Consider the following 14452-nt stretch of genomic DNA (forward strand, 5'->3'; position numbering starts at 1 on the left):
AACAACTCCCAGTTGTTAATATAAAACTACAGTATCTCGAGGTAATTCCCTTCTCGAATACATCGAACACAATTTCAATACTTCGAGGTAACTCCTCTCCCGAAGTAAGGTGACGGCGTCCCGTCGAGAAGCTACTATCACTAGCGTTTACTCAAACACACGAGCACACATGTCTTTAGCATCTATACACTCTCACCGTCCTTCTCAGGTGTACGCTGGTCTCTGCAGACTCTTATTATTACAGCCTCACCCCGAGAACGGCTCTATAGTCTTCAAACTAGGGCTGCGCAATATATATCGAAATATCGCACATGTACATATCGCAATATGCATATCGCAAGGGCACGCAATATCTGAATGATTTTAATAGGCTACTTCAACATTGTGAAAAGTGTACGTTTTAGGTCGATGCATATAGCAGAGAATAGACTGAGCACACGACTTATGAGTGGCGAGTACACAGATTTTCATAACTCCTAAACAGTGTTGCCACAGTTACTTTGAAAAATTAATCTGATTACTGATTACTCCTTTAAAAAGTAACTTAGTCACTTTACAGATTACTTGATTTTAAAAGTAACTAAGTTCGATTACAAGTTACTTTATTAGTTACATTCAGCAGTTGCCGACAACACCTCTGCAGCCTCAACATAAAAATGAGAATGACCACCGTTTTTGCCAACACTCACTTTATTGGAAGTGCATTTTTAACAGTAACGTCAACAATGTATCTCCTGACATTTTAAGTTGAAATTAAAAAATACTTCCTGAAAAAAAAACATGTTTTAATAAAAAATGTAATAAAAACGGTCTTTCTTGACTTCACTTAACAGAAATACTCTCCCTGAGCAGGGGTTTTTTCCTGGCTCAAAATGAGGCGGAGGTGGTCAAATCCTGCTTGACCCTGCTTGCGTGGCTTTTGCCAATTAATTGTCAGTTTTAGGGCTTTGTTATACATTTTTTGTGTGTAAATAATTAGGAATTTAATCCCTTTTGAAATTATCACTTTGCAGTGTGTAAGATTACAGCTAACACCTTTAAATATTTAAATATACATTCAATTCAGTAAATAACTGAAACAAGCACAACAAACTGGCAAAATAAAAGGGTTATAAATGTATCATTCATATATTTCTACATCACTATAGAATATCTGTACGTCTGTGTTTGTGGAACTAATAGTCACTCTTTTATTTGTTAAACACAATCCAGAATTACACACTCATTATAGAAAAAACAATAAATGAATAAAAATATATAATCAGCTATGACAAAAATATATAATACGTTTTTGCTCAGTTTGGGCTTCGGAATAAAATTGAGGTGTTTTTTTTCCCTTTTTGAAAATATTGGCATTATTCACCAATAATGCCATAGTATATGTGCCATAAAAGCCTGAAGTATGAAACTCAACTAAACACACACATATATAAACTTACATTTTAATACCCTGAAACAAGTTAAAATAATAAGAACTACAAAAATACAAGGAAACATTATTTAATCCTTTTTTTTTATTCATATGCAATAATATAGCAAAATATAGTAAAAATAAATAAAAAATCCATTTTGATGCATGCAGAGTAAGGTGGCCAGATTTCTGAAATGGAAACCGGGGACATTTCCTATTTGATTGGTCAAAATATCACTAAGAAATCTCATTTGTTATTGGGCCTGTCTATTCATTAAAAACAGGGACAATATATTTTTGAATGTTTTTTTGTTGTCGTTGTGGGGTCTCTATATTATTATTATTAACATTAATAATTATTATGATTTAGTTTGATTATTACGATTTTTGGTCTGGTTTTAATACAATTCACTGCACCCGCATAAACAAAACAATCAAACAATGAAAACAGTTAATAGTAAAACCACCACTGTAAATCCCAAGCCGTTCAAAACAATATTAGAACATGACTTAACAAAAACACATTACACAAATAAAACAACATAAATATGATATGATGAATAAAACTATTTAACAAATGTAATTGTATTTAATACTTTCATTTTCAGAAGTTTATACTGTATGAATTACTTTTTTAACTTCAAATGTTTTGTTACGTTTGTTTTTGAAAATAACTCTTTAATTGGTCTTGTTATTTTGAATTTTAGGCTTATTTTAAGCATGTGTTTAAGTATGTGTATTCTGCATTTATGTATTTGTTGTGAGCTAGGGTTAGGTGTAATTGTTTAGTTTATATATATATATGACCAAGTAGAGTCAGCCTAGCTCACAGCGCCATCTGCTGGAGAAATAATCACTACCCGATTGCTCCAGCAGTTGCTGTTTGTTTGGGCTTTTTTGCAATGTAAATGCGGGTTGTTTTGAATGAGCTGTAAAACGGGGACATTTCCGGAAAACGGGGACGTCTGGTAATTGCAGAGATATCTAGCATTTCTGAGTGATGAGGATGCAGAGGAATCACTGAAACAAAGTTTTGAACTGAGTCAATGAAACATGTTCAGACTTTTTATTAAAGATTAAGTTTGTAACTATTCAATAAATGTGTTCAGATCGATACGCGGTCACGTGCTCTGTTCATATGAATGATTCGCATTTTAGTTGCTATGGCGACGCGTGTTATGAATTCAGACTCTTGTGCACGCACACCGATCTCGATCTGTTGTTGAGAGAGACGAGGCGAATTCACAAACTTTTGCAGAGCATTTTCTGTGCTGACTTTGGAGATTTTGAAGCTGTTTGGACGATTCCTGAGACAAGACTTTTATTCTGGAAGAACATCGCAGGAGATATCATTTACACAGAGTTATATTTTTGAGTTTTAGTTCTTATTATTTCTAAGGATAGTGCTATCTTATTTTTCTTTTCTTTTTTTCGAGTTTGATTTCTTTTTTGTTTTTCTTTTCTTTTCTGGGAGGAGTATTTTTGAGGAGAGTTTATTGTATTGTATTGTATTGTGTTGTGTTGTGTTGTGTTGTGTTGTGTTTTGTATTGCTTTTATTCCAGATTGGAGGAGGATGTCGATGGCGAATATGATGGGTGAAACAGGAGGTGGTGAGTGCTTTAGGTTTTTAATTTGTTTATGGGATGTAATGTTACAATGTATTTTGAGACAAATGTCTTGTTTATGATTTTCAGTTTTGTTCAAAGTAAATAAAGCAACAGTTTTTCAATAACAGAAGAATATGTAAAAGTATGGTATTTGGGGTAAAAGGCACAATAATTAACATGATAATAAATGTCATATTAGATTGGGTGTCCACCTTAGTCCACCATCATATTTACAATGAAACCATCAGATTTAAAAAATATGATAATAATCATATCATAAAATAAAAATATATGTATTGGTTTTTATTACTGTAAAGCATTATTAAATTATTATGTGATCTCATTCAATGCTTTCAGAATCTTTACTTAAAAAAGTTTATGTATTTTTAAAATATACTTTTATAATAACATATTTGAATATTTATTGGACAATAATGACTTATTTTATTCATCAAAATAAACAGAAAATACGGCAAACTTTGCTAAAGAGATTTTTTTGAACAAGTATCAATTTAGACATGACTAAAAAGCTAATTTTTTATTAGGGTGTGCCTTTAGCCCCATTGTACCCTTTTTTAAATTGTGCATAGGCTACTATTAATATGGTCTTAGTAAAATATCATAATGTTATATATACTAATATTCTCAGACAATTGATTATGACGGGAAATATACTTTACAGGAGTTAAAGTGTGACAAACTGTAATAATATTCTATGATGATTTACCCGCTGGAGCTTTGAATCCATGTTTACAATGTTGAACGGGCTTTAGCCTCCCTTTGCTCTTTCTCACTCTGTCTTTTTTTTTGTGTGAAGTCATTGGGGTTTTTTTGTCTACAAAGTGTGCCGACAACAGCAAAGTTGGTGTTGTTTATATTAGATCAGATCAGGTAGGCTACAATAATTTGATTTATACAATTAATTATCTTCCAAGAACGTGGATATTTTGCACAAGTTGCTAGCACTATTAGAAGACCAGGAGCAAAATATTACCGACAAAAATACAAAAACAATTCCGCGGATCAAGCACCTTCTGTAACGTGGATTGTAGTTTGTAATCTACCAGTTAATGGGATGTCGTCTCTACAGAGAGCGGGCACTGCCACAGGGATCGATGCCGCGGAGCGAGCGGGAAAACACGGAGCGGATTAGCGTAATTAGTGGATTTTTAGCGGAACAGAATTTTATGGGAATCCCCTGGGGGTAAGGGAGGGAAGCGGGCAAGCGGGGCAGCTCAGCCGATGAGGGCAGAGGGGCAGTGGCTCTAGCCACCGGTCCACCCCCCTGTGCACGGCCCTGAGGAGAGCCGCTTTCTCTCAGACGGCTGGTCAGGAGGTTTGGAGACACGGTTCTGAGGACCGACCCAGACACAGATCCAGGAGCTTCTACACATTTAGCACTTCTGTCTTCTGAGTTTTGTGTTTCTGTGTCCACAGGTCAGACTGACAGGAAGAGGGAGTGGCAGAGCGGCAGCCGGCTGAGCCAGGACGATGGACGTCCGTCCACTCCATCTAAACTCTTTCGCAGAGGTCAGAATAGGCTTTTATTGAAGAAGTTATGGCTCAGTTAAGAAATAATGTGTCTTTGAAAATAGAAAGTTGGGGGGAAAAAATAAAGTAACAACTTGATTATTAATATGATCAAAAATATCTTCACTTGGCATCATGTCCAAATCATCTTTGTCCCTCTCTGACAATATAGTGAGGCGGTTCTGTAGAGAGTCGTTGAGCCTTAGCAGCAGAGGCTCGTACATCGTCGAGTGGAGGTGGAGTGGCGAAAGACCGGATAGCCTAAGCGAACAGGGCAGTTGCAGCCACTGTAGTTTGTCCTGGTCCGACAGCCCCGAAGAGTGGATGTGGCCTCTGCTGCCAGGTCAAGTTCCCGTCGAGCCAACGGAGACTTCATATGGCCTTAAGGAGGTTTCATCATTGAACGAGAGCTCAACAGGTGAGACTGAAATAAAGCTGGGCAGTGTAAAGCGTACAGATGGAGATTTTGCTATTTCATGCGTAAGACAGTCACAGTACAGGCACATTAAAAAAAAAATTCTGGATTTAACAGTAAAATGTAAGGTATGCCATTATATCATTGCCTATTTTGACGTCAGAGATGTTTCTAATAATTCAGCTTTGTTTTCTTCATTTCAGAAAAACCTGCAGAATGTAAGAAGAGGAAAGGAGATCGTTCTTTCCTCAGGAACGTGTGTCAGGCTATGAGGCGCTCGTTCCTCTGCTGTTGTCTCAGTGCTGAGGATGTTGTGGAGCCGTTTGTTCCTCCAGCGGATCTGGAGCCAGAACCCGATCCTGGTCCATCATCACCTGATCCAGATCACTCCGGCGTCAAGCCAAATAATGGTCAATCCACAGACATTATTTCTCCAACATTGTTTTAAACAGTATATTATTATTGTCTTGTTTGCACTGATATTTTTAATATAAAACAAAGGATCTAGCAAGCTCATATATTTCTCATATTTTGTTTTTCAGACTCCTTTGAGACTCTCTATACCGTGGGAGAGATGATTGGATCCGGAGGATTCGGAAGAGTGTTCAAGGGAACACGGAAACTTGATGGCAAAAGGGTAAAGCAATCTTGCTGAATTGTACAAGCAGGCGCTTGAACACTGTTACTGTTATTGAACACTGCTTTTTTTTGTGTTTTTTTTGCAGATTGCCATCAAGCAGATGCGCAAGATTAACAACGATCGCTATCTTGTTATTGTAAGTTGGTCAAAAGTTGAATGTGTATTTGTTGTTTAAGTGCTGATTACTGTAGTCAATACACCTGTAGGAAGCATTAGGTGTAAATGTAATAGATCAGTAAACCTGGAAAGGCTCTGGTGATCGTATCTATAAACATGATATGTTTTCTTCAGATTTTTACCCAGCTAACCTTCTGTCTACTACTTTTCTCTAGCCTGGGCATCCCACACCTCTCGTTACAGAAGTGGCGCTGCTGCTCATGATGAGGCAAGAACCCATGAGCCCCTACGTCATACGACTGTACGACTGGTTCGAACATCCTCGGACATTCGACCTCGTAATGGAGTTCCCTGAACCCTGCGAGAACTTGCTGGACTTCATCCATCGTGATCTTCCACTGGATGAAACAATCGCACGGGTCTTCATGCAACAGGCTTTGCAGGCAGTGCAACACTGCATCGAGCATGGCGTATTTCATAATGACGTTCATCCACAGAATTTCCTGGTGAAGACAAACACGCTAGAGCTCAAGTTGATAGACTTTGGCTGCGGTCATCTACTTAGTGGTGATGGCTACGAGAGCAAAATATACCGTGGTGAGTATTTTTGGAGTGTGGAAACCTGGATGTAGTGACTTTCTGATTATTTGATGCTTTGAAGAAATTGCTCAACAATGTGCAAATGTCTTGCTTACAGGATTACTGGGTTACACCCCGCCTGAAGTCTTCACTGAACCTCTATTCCACGCCATCCCAACAAATGTCTGGGCTCTAGGCGTGTTGTTGTACGAGATGGTGAACGCACGTTGTCCCTTTGGCAATAGAACGGAAATCACACAAGCCAAAGTTACATTTCGGAACTCCAACCTATCCAAAGGTGAGTGAAAAATATTGATAACATTGATAAACACACACACACACACATAAAGCAAAGGCTCTGTTTAGAAACAGGTAAAGGTGAAGTATGTACGATTTTTCAAGTTTAAATACATTCAGATTATTCTCCATCAGATGCTGTTTTAATAGATGCCAACATTTGTGTCACATGACTAACCAGCTCTCTCCTTAATAAAATTTTTGGACAGAATGCAGTGATCTGATTAGCCAGTGCCTAGCCCGGGATCCAATGAAACGGCCAACGTTAGAGCAGATGTTACAGAATGAATGGATCACAAATGATCCGGAGATGTTCAGGAGATTCACTCGATCAGTGATTTCAGGTGTGAGGAAGTGTAACAGACAGAGCAGGATTATTATCATTTTTCTTCAATTCTGGATTATTTGTAGTGAGGTTTTCAAATGTGTGTTCATTGTTATAGTCAAGTCAGCTTCATTTATACAGCGCTTTATACAATACAGATTGTTTCAGAGCGGCTTCACAGTAATAAACAGGAAAATAACACATAGTGATGCAATTGGAGGCCTGTACAGACGAGAGATTGTGCGAAGAGGTTCTTCTGAGTTTTCTGTTTCTGTGTCCACAGGTTTGAGGGAGTGGCAGAGCGGCAGCTGGCAGAGCCCAGGACGTCCTTTCCACTCCATCTAAACGCTTTCGTTTAACGTTTTCGGGCTTGAGCTCGAGACTTGACCCGAAGCCTGAAGTCCAACCCCGACCTGACAGGAACCCAAGCCGCCGCACCAGAGATCAGAGCCGGCCCACGTCTGAGCAAGAACATGAGAGACCGAAGACTGGAAAGAGTCATCAAGTCATCACAGCCACATTTGCTTTGTTTAGTCAGAACAACTCATCTTTATTTATATAGTTGTCACATACTGACTGTGACCCCGGACTTTTATTTTGAAGGGACTGAACATGGGCATGTGCACACAACAAACTGTTTCCACCATTACACATACACACAAACTAATGCCGTGTTCCAGGCGACCCGTGTTTTTCCAACCTTCTTCCCTAAAAGTGCACCAGTCAAACCCGTGACTTCCCACCCGTGAACTCGTACTAGATCGATGTACTCCCAGTTACGAGCTCTGACGTCACACTAGCCCGCGAAGCAACAATGGCAGCCCCTACGGATGCGATGTTTATGAAAGTCGTACATTAAAAGCCAAATCGTTTTTTAAAATAAGGTATTGCTCTAACGTTATTCATCCGCAAATGCTATGCATTATCAGCAGCTTTCCTAGCCGTAGCTCGTTTTCAGGCCATTGAGTGCAAGAATAAAATAATACCAAATACATTTCCAAATATACAAATAACATAAAATAAAAGGTATAACAGCTTCTCTTGCCTTATGCGCCACTTTTCTCCTCTGCTTCCCTCAAATAAGCAAGGAGTGAGCACCTTTGGCGATAGAAGTGATTGTAAATGAGCATAAGCCCCGTACGGTCCGCCACGCTTTGTTTACATCAAGCTACCGCTGAGGCAGTTCGGCGTGCCTTTGCCTGGAACGCTACAAAGTCGGGAGTTGTGGTTTGAAGTCGTAACTTACGGGCTCAGAAACCTGCCTGGAACGCAGCAGATGTGCCATCCTGATGTAGTTGTGTGTTTGTAGCCCTGATGCCGGTGTTGTAACATCCCGTTCGTCGTCCCAAGTTGTTAGTTTCATTGTTTTGTTTGTTTAATGCTGGAATTTGTGACGCATGCCGTTCTAATATCATTACACAGAGAAGAACACCAAAAATACTTTACACCATAAGAGTTTATTTAATTTCATTCAGTTATCAGTTTAACTTCAATGCATTTCAAACAGCTAAACATCCCTTCTGGTTCACCTCTGTCGCGGAAATTCTCAATCCGTTTGTCTGACTTCACCACGGACAATTCAAAACAACTCCCAGTTGTTAATATAAAACTACAGTATCTCGAGGTAATTCCCTTCTCGAATACATCGAACACAATTTCAATACTTCGAGGTAACTCCTCTCCCGAAGTAAGGTGACGGCGTCCCGTCGAGAAGCTACTATCACTAGCGTTTACTCAAACACACGAGCACACATGTCTTTAGCATCTATACACTCTCACCGTCCTTCTCAGGTGTACGCTGGTCTCTGCAGACTCTTATTATTACAGCCTCACCCCGAGAACGGCTCTATAGTCTTCAAACTAGGGCTGCGCAATATATATCGAAATATCGCACATGTACATATCGCAATATGCATATCGCAAGGGCACGCAATATCTGAATGATTTTAATAGGCTACTTCAACATTGTGAAAAGTGTACGTTTTAGGTCGATGCATATAGCAGAGAATAGACTGAGCACACGACTTATGAGTGGCGAGTACACAGATTTTCATAACTCCTAAACAGTGTTGCCACAGTTACTTTGAAAAATTAATCTGATTACTGATTACTCCTTTAAAAAGTAACTTAGTCACTTTACAGATTACTTGATTTTAAAAGTAACTAAGTTCGATTACAAGTTACTTTATTAGTTACATTCAGCAGTTGCCGACAACACCTCTGCAGCCTCAACATAAAAATGAGAATGACCACCGTTTTTGCCAACACTCACTTTATTGGAAGTGCATTTTTAACAGTAACGTCAACAATGTATCTCCTGACATTTTAAGTTGAAATTAAAAAATACTTCCTGAAAAAAAAACATGTTTTAATAAAAAATGTAATAAAAACGGTCTTTCTTGACTTCACTTAACAGAAATACTCTCCCTGAGCAGGGGTTTTTTCCTGGCTCAAAATGAGGCGGAGGTGGTCAAATCCTGCTTGACCCTGCTTGCGTGGCTTTTGCCAATTAATTGTCAGTTTTAGGGCTTTGTTATACATTTTTTGTGTGTAAATAATTAGGAATTTAATCCCTTTTGAAATTATCACTTTGCAGTGTGTAAGATTACAGCTAACACCTTTAAATATTTAAATATACATTCAATTCAGTAAATAACTGAAACAAGCACAACAAACTGGCAAAATAAAAGGGTTATAAATGTATCATTCATATATTTCTACATCACTATAGAATATCTGTACGTCTGTGTTTGTGGAACTAATAGTCACTCTTTTATTTGTTAAACACAATCCAGAATTACACACTCATTATAGAAAAAACAATAAATGAATAAAAATATATAATCAGCTATGACAAAAATATATAATACGTTTTTGCTCAGTTTGGGCTTCGGAATAAAATTGAGGTGTTTTTTTTCCCTTTTTGAAAATATTGGCATTATTCACCAATAATGCCATAGTATATGTGCCATAAAAGCCTGAAGTATGAAACTCAACTAAACACACACATATATAAACTTACATTTTAATACCCTGAAACAAGTTAAAATAATAAGAACTACAAAAATACAAGGAAACATTATTTAATCCTTTTTTTTTATTCATATGCAATAATATAGCAAAATATAGTAAAAATAAATAAAAAATCCATTTTGATGCATGCAGAGTAAGGTGGCCAGATTTCTGAAATGGAAACCGGGGACATTTCCTATTTGATTGGTCAAAATATCACTAAGAAATCTCATTTGTTATTGGGCCTGTCTATTCATTAAAAACAGGGACAATATATTTTTGAATGTTTTTTTGTTGTCGTTGTGGGGTCTCTATATTATTATTATTAACATTAATAATTATTATGATTTAGTTTGATTATTACGATTTTTGGTCTGGTTTTAATACAATTCACTGCACCCGCATAAACAAAACAATCAAACAACGAAAACAGTTAATAGTAAAACCACCACTGTAAATCCCAAGCCGTTCAAAACAATATTAGAACATGACTTAACAAAAACACATTACACAAATAAAACAACATAAATATGATATGATGAATAAAACTATTTAACAAATGTAATTGTATTTAATACTTTCATTTTCAGAAGTTTATACTGTATGAATTACTTTTTTAACTTCAAATGTTTTGTTACGTTTGTTTTTGAAAATAACTCTTTAATTGGTCTTGTTATTTTGAATTTTAGGCTTATTTTAAGCATGTGTTTAAGTATGTGTATTCTGCATTTATGTATTTGTTGTGAGCTAGGGTTAGGTGTAATTGTTTAGTTTATATATATATATGACCAAGTAGAGTCAGCCTAGCTCACAGCGCCATCTGCTGGAGAAATAATCACTACCCGATTGCTCCAGCAGTTGCTGTTTGTTTGGGCTTTTTTGCAATGTAAATGCGGGTTGTTTTGAATGAGCTGTAAAACGGGGACATTTCCGGAAAACGGGGACGTCTGGTAATTGCAGAGATATCTAGCATTTCTGAGTGATGAGGATGCAGAGGAATCACTGAAACAAAGTTTTGAACTGAGTCAATGAAACATGTTCAGACTTTTTATTAAAGATTAAGTTTGTAACTATTCAATAAATGTGTTCAGATCGATACGCGGTCACGTGCTCTGTTCATATGAATGATTCGCATTTTAGTTGCTATGGCGAAGCGTGTTATGAATTCAGACTCTTGTGCACGCACACCGATCTCGATCTGTTGTTGAGAGAGACGAGGCGAATTCACAAACTTTTGCAGAGTATTTTCTGTGCTGACTTTGGAGATTTTGAAGCTGTTTGGACGATTCCTGAGACAAGACTTTTATTCTGGAAGAACATCGCAGGAGATATCATTTACACAGAGTTATATTTTTGAGTTTTAGTTCTTATTATTTCTAAGGATAGTGCTATCTTATTTTTCTTTTCTTTTTTTCGAGTTTGATTTCTTTTTTGTTTTTCTTTTCTTTTCTGGGAGGAGTATTTTTGAGGAGAGTTTATTGTATTGTATTGTATTGTGTTGTGTTGTGTTGTGTTGTGTTGTGTTGTGTTGTGTTTTGTATTGCTTTTATTCCAGATTGGAGGAGGATGTCGATGGCGAATATGATGGGTGAAACAGGAGGTGGTGAGTGCTTTAGGTTTTTAATTTGTTTATGGGATGTAATGTTACAATGTATTTTGAGACAAATGTCTTGTTTATGATTTTCAGTTTTGTTCAAAGTAAATAAAGCAACAGTTTTTCAATAACAGAAGAATATGTAAAAGTATGGTATTTGGGGTAAAAGGCACAATAATTAACATGATAATAAATGTCATATTAGATTGGGTGTCCACCTTAGTCCACCATCATATTTACAATGAAACCATCAGATTTAAAAAATATGATAATAATCATATCATAAAATAAAAATATATGTATTGGTTTTTATTACTGTAAAGCATTATTAAATTATTATGTGATCTCATTCAATGCTTTCAGAATCTTTACTTAAAAAAGTTTATGTATTTTTAAAATATACTTTTATAATAACATATTTGAATATTTATTGGACAATAATGACTTATTTTATTCATCAAAATAAACAGAAAATACGGCAAACTTTGCTAAAGAGATTTTTTTGAACAAGTATCAATTTAGACATGACTAAAAAGCTAATTTTTTATTAGGGTGTGCCTTTAGCCCCATTGTACCCTTTTTTAAATTGTGCATAGGCTACTATTAATATGGTCTTAGTAAAATATCATAATGTTATATATACTAATATTCTCAGACAATTGATTATGACGGGAAATATACTTTACAGGAGTTAAAGTGTGACAAACTGTAATAATATTCTATGATGATTTACCCGCTGGAGCTTTGAATCCATGTTTACAATGTTGAACGGGCTTTAGCCTCCCTTTGCTCTTTCTCACTCTGTCTTTTTTTTTGTGTGAAGTCATTGGGGTTTTTTTGTCTACAAAGTGTGCCGACAACAGCAAAGTTGGTGTTGTTTATATTAGATCAGATCAGGTAGGCTACAATAATTTGATTTATACAATTAATTATCTTCCAAGAACGTGGATATTTTGCACAAGTTGCTAGCACTATTAGAAGACCAGGAGCAAAATATTACCGACAAAAATACAAAAACAATTCCGCGGATCAAGCACCTTCTGTAACGTGGATTGTAGTTTGTAATCTACCAGTTAATGGGATGTCGTCTCTACAGAGAGCGGGCACTGCCACAGGGATCGATGCCGCGGAGCGAGCGGGAAAACACGGAGCGGATTAGCGTAATTAGTGGATTTTTAGCGGAACAGAATTTTATGGGAATCCCCTGGGGGTAAGGGAGGGAAGCGGGCAAGCGGGGCAGCTCAGCCGATGAGGGCAGAGGGGCAGTGGCTCTAGCCACCGGTCCACCCCCCTGTGCACGGCCCTGAGGAGAGCCGCTTTCTCTCAGACGGCTGGTCAGGAGGTTTGGAGACACGGTTCTGAGGACCGACCCAGACACAGATCCAGGAGCTTCTACACATTTAGCACTTCTGTCTTCTGAGTTTTGTGTTTCTGTGTCCACAGGTCAGACTGACAGGAAGAGGGAGTGGCAGAGCGGCAGCCGGCTGAGCCAGGACGATGGACGTCCGTCCACTCCATCTAAACTCTTTCGCAGAGGTCAGAATAGGCTTTTATTGAAGAAGTTATGGCTCAGTTAAGAAATAATGTGTCTTTGAAAATAGAAAGTTGGGGGGAAAAAATAAAGTAACAACTTGATTATTAATATGATCAAAAATATCTTCACTTGGCATCATGTCCAAATCATCTTTGTCCCTCTCTGACAATATAGTGAGGCGGTTCTGTAGAGAGTCGTTGAGCCTTAGCAGCAGAGGCTCGTACATCGTCGAGTGGAGGTGGAGTGGCGAAAGACCGGATAGCCTAAGCGAACAGGGCAGTTGCAGCCACTGTAGTTTGTCCTGGTCCGACAGCCCCGAAGAGTGGATGTGGCCTCTGCTGCCAGGTCAAGTTCCCGTCGAGCCAACGGAGACTTCATATGGCCTTAAGGAGGTTTCATCATTGAACGAGAGCTCAACAGGTGAGACTGAAATAAAGCTGGGCAGTGTAAAGCGTACAGATGGAGATTTTGCTATTTCATGCGTAAGACAGTCACAGTACAGGCACATAAAAAAAAATTTTTTGGATTTAACTGTAAAATGTAAGGTATGCCATTATATCATTGCCTATTTTGACGTCAGAGATGTTTCTAATAATTCAGCTTTGTTTTCTTCATTTCAGAAAAACCTGCAGAATGTAAGAAGAGGAAAGGAGATCGTTCTTTCCTCAGGAACGTGTGTCAGGCTATGAGGCGCTCGTTCCTCTGCTGTTGTCTCAGTGCTGAGGATGTTGTGGAGCCGTTTGTTCCTCCAGCGGATCTGGAGCCAGAACCCGATCCTGGTCCATCATCACCTGATCCAGATCACTCCGGCGTCAAGCCAAATAATGGTCAATCCACAGACATTATTTCTCCAACATTGTTTTAAACAGTATATTATTATTGTCTTGTTTGCACTGATATTTTTAATATAAAACAAAGGATCTAGCAAGCTCATATATTTCTCATATTTTGTTTTTCAGACTCCTTTGAGACTCTCTATACCGTGGGAGAGATGATTGGATCCGGAGGATTCGGAAGAGTGTTCAAGGGAACACGGAAACTTGATGGCAAAAGGGTAAAGCAATCTTGCTGAATTGTACAAGCAGGCGCTTGAACACTGTTACTGTTATTGAACACTGCTTTTTTTTGTGTTTTTTTTGCAGATTGCCATCAAGCAGATGCGCAAGATTAACAACGATCGCTATCTTGTTATTGTAAGTTGGTCAAAAGTTGAATGTGTATTTGTTGTTTAAGTGCTGATTACTGTAGTCAATACACCTGTAGGAAGCATTAGGTGTAAATGTAATAGATCAGTAAACCTGGAAAGGCTCTGGTGATCGTATCTATAAACATGATATGTTTTCTTCAGATTTTTACCCAGCTAACCTTCTGTCTACTACTTTTCTCTAGC

Source organism: Gobio gobio (assembly GCF_949357685.1).
Source record: "Gobio gobio genome assembly, chromosome: 16".
Lineage (NCBI taxonomy): Eukaryota > Metazoa > Chordata > Actinopteri > Cypriniformes > Gobionidae > Gobio > Gobio gobio.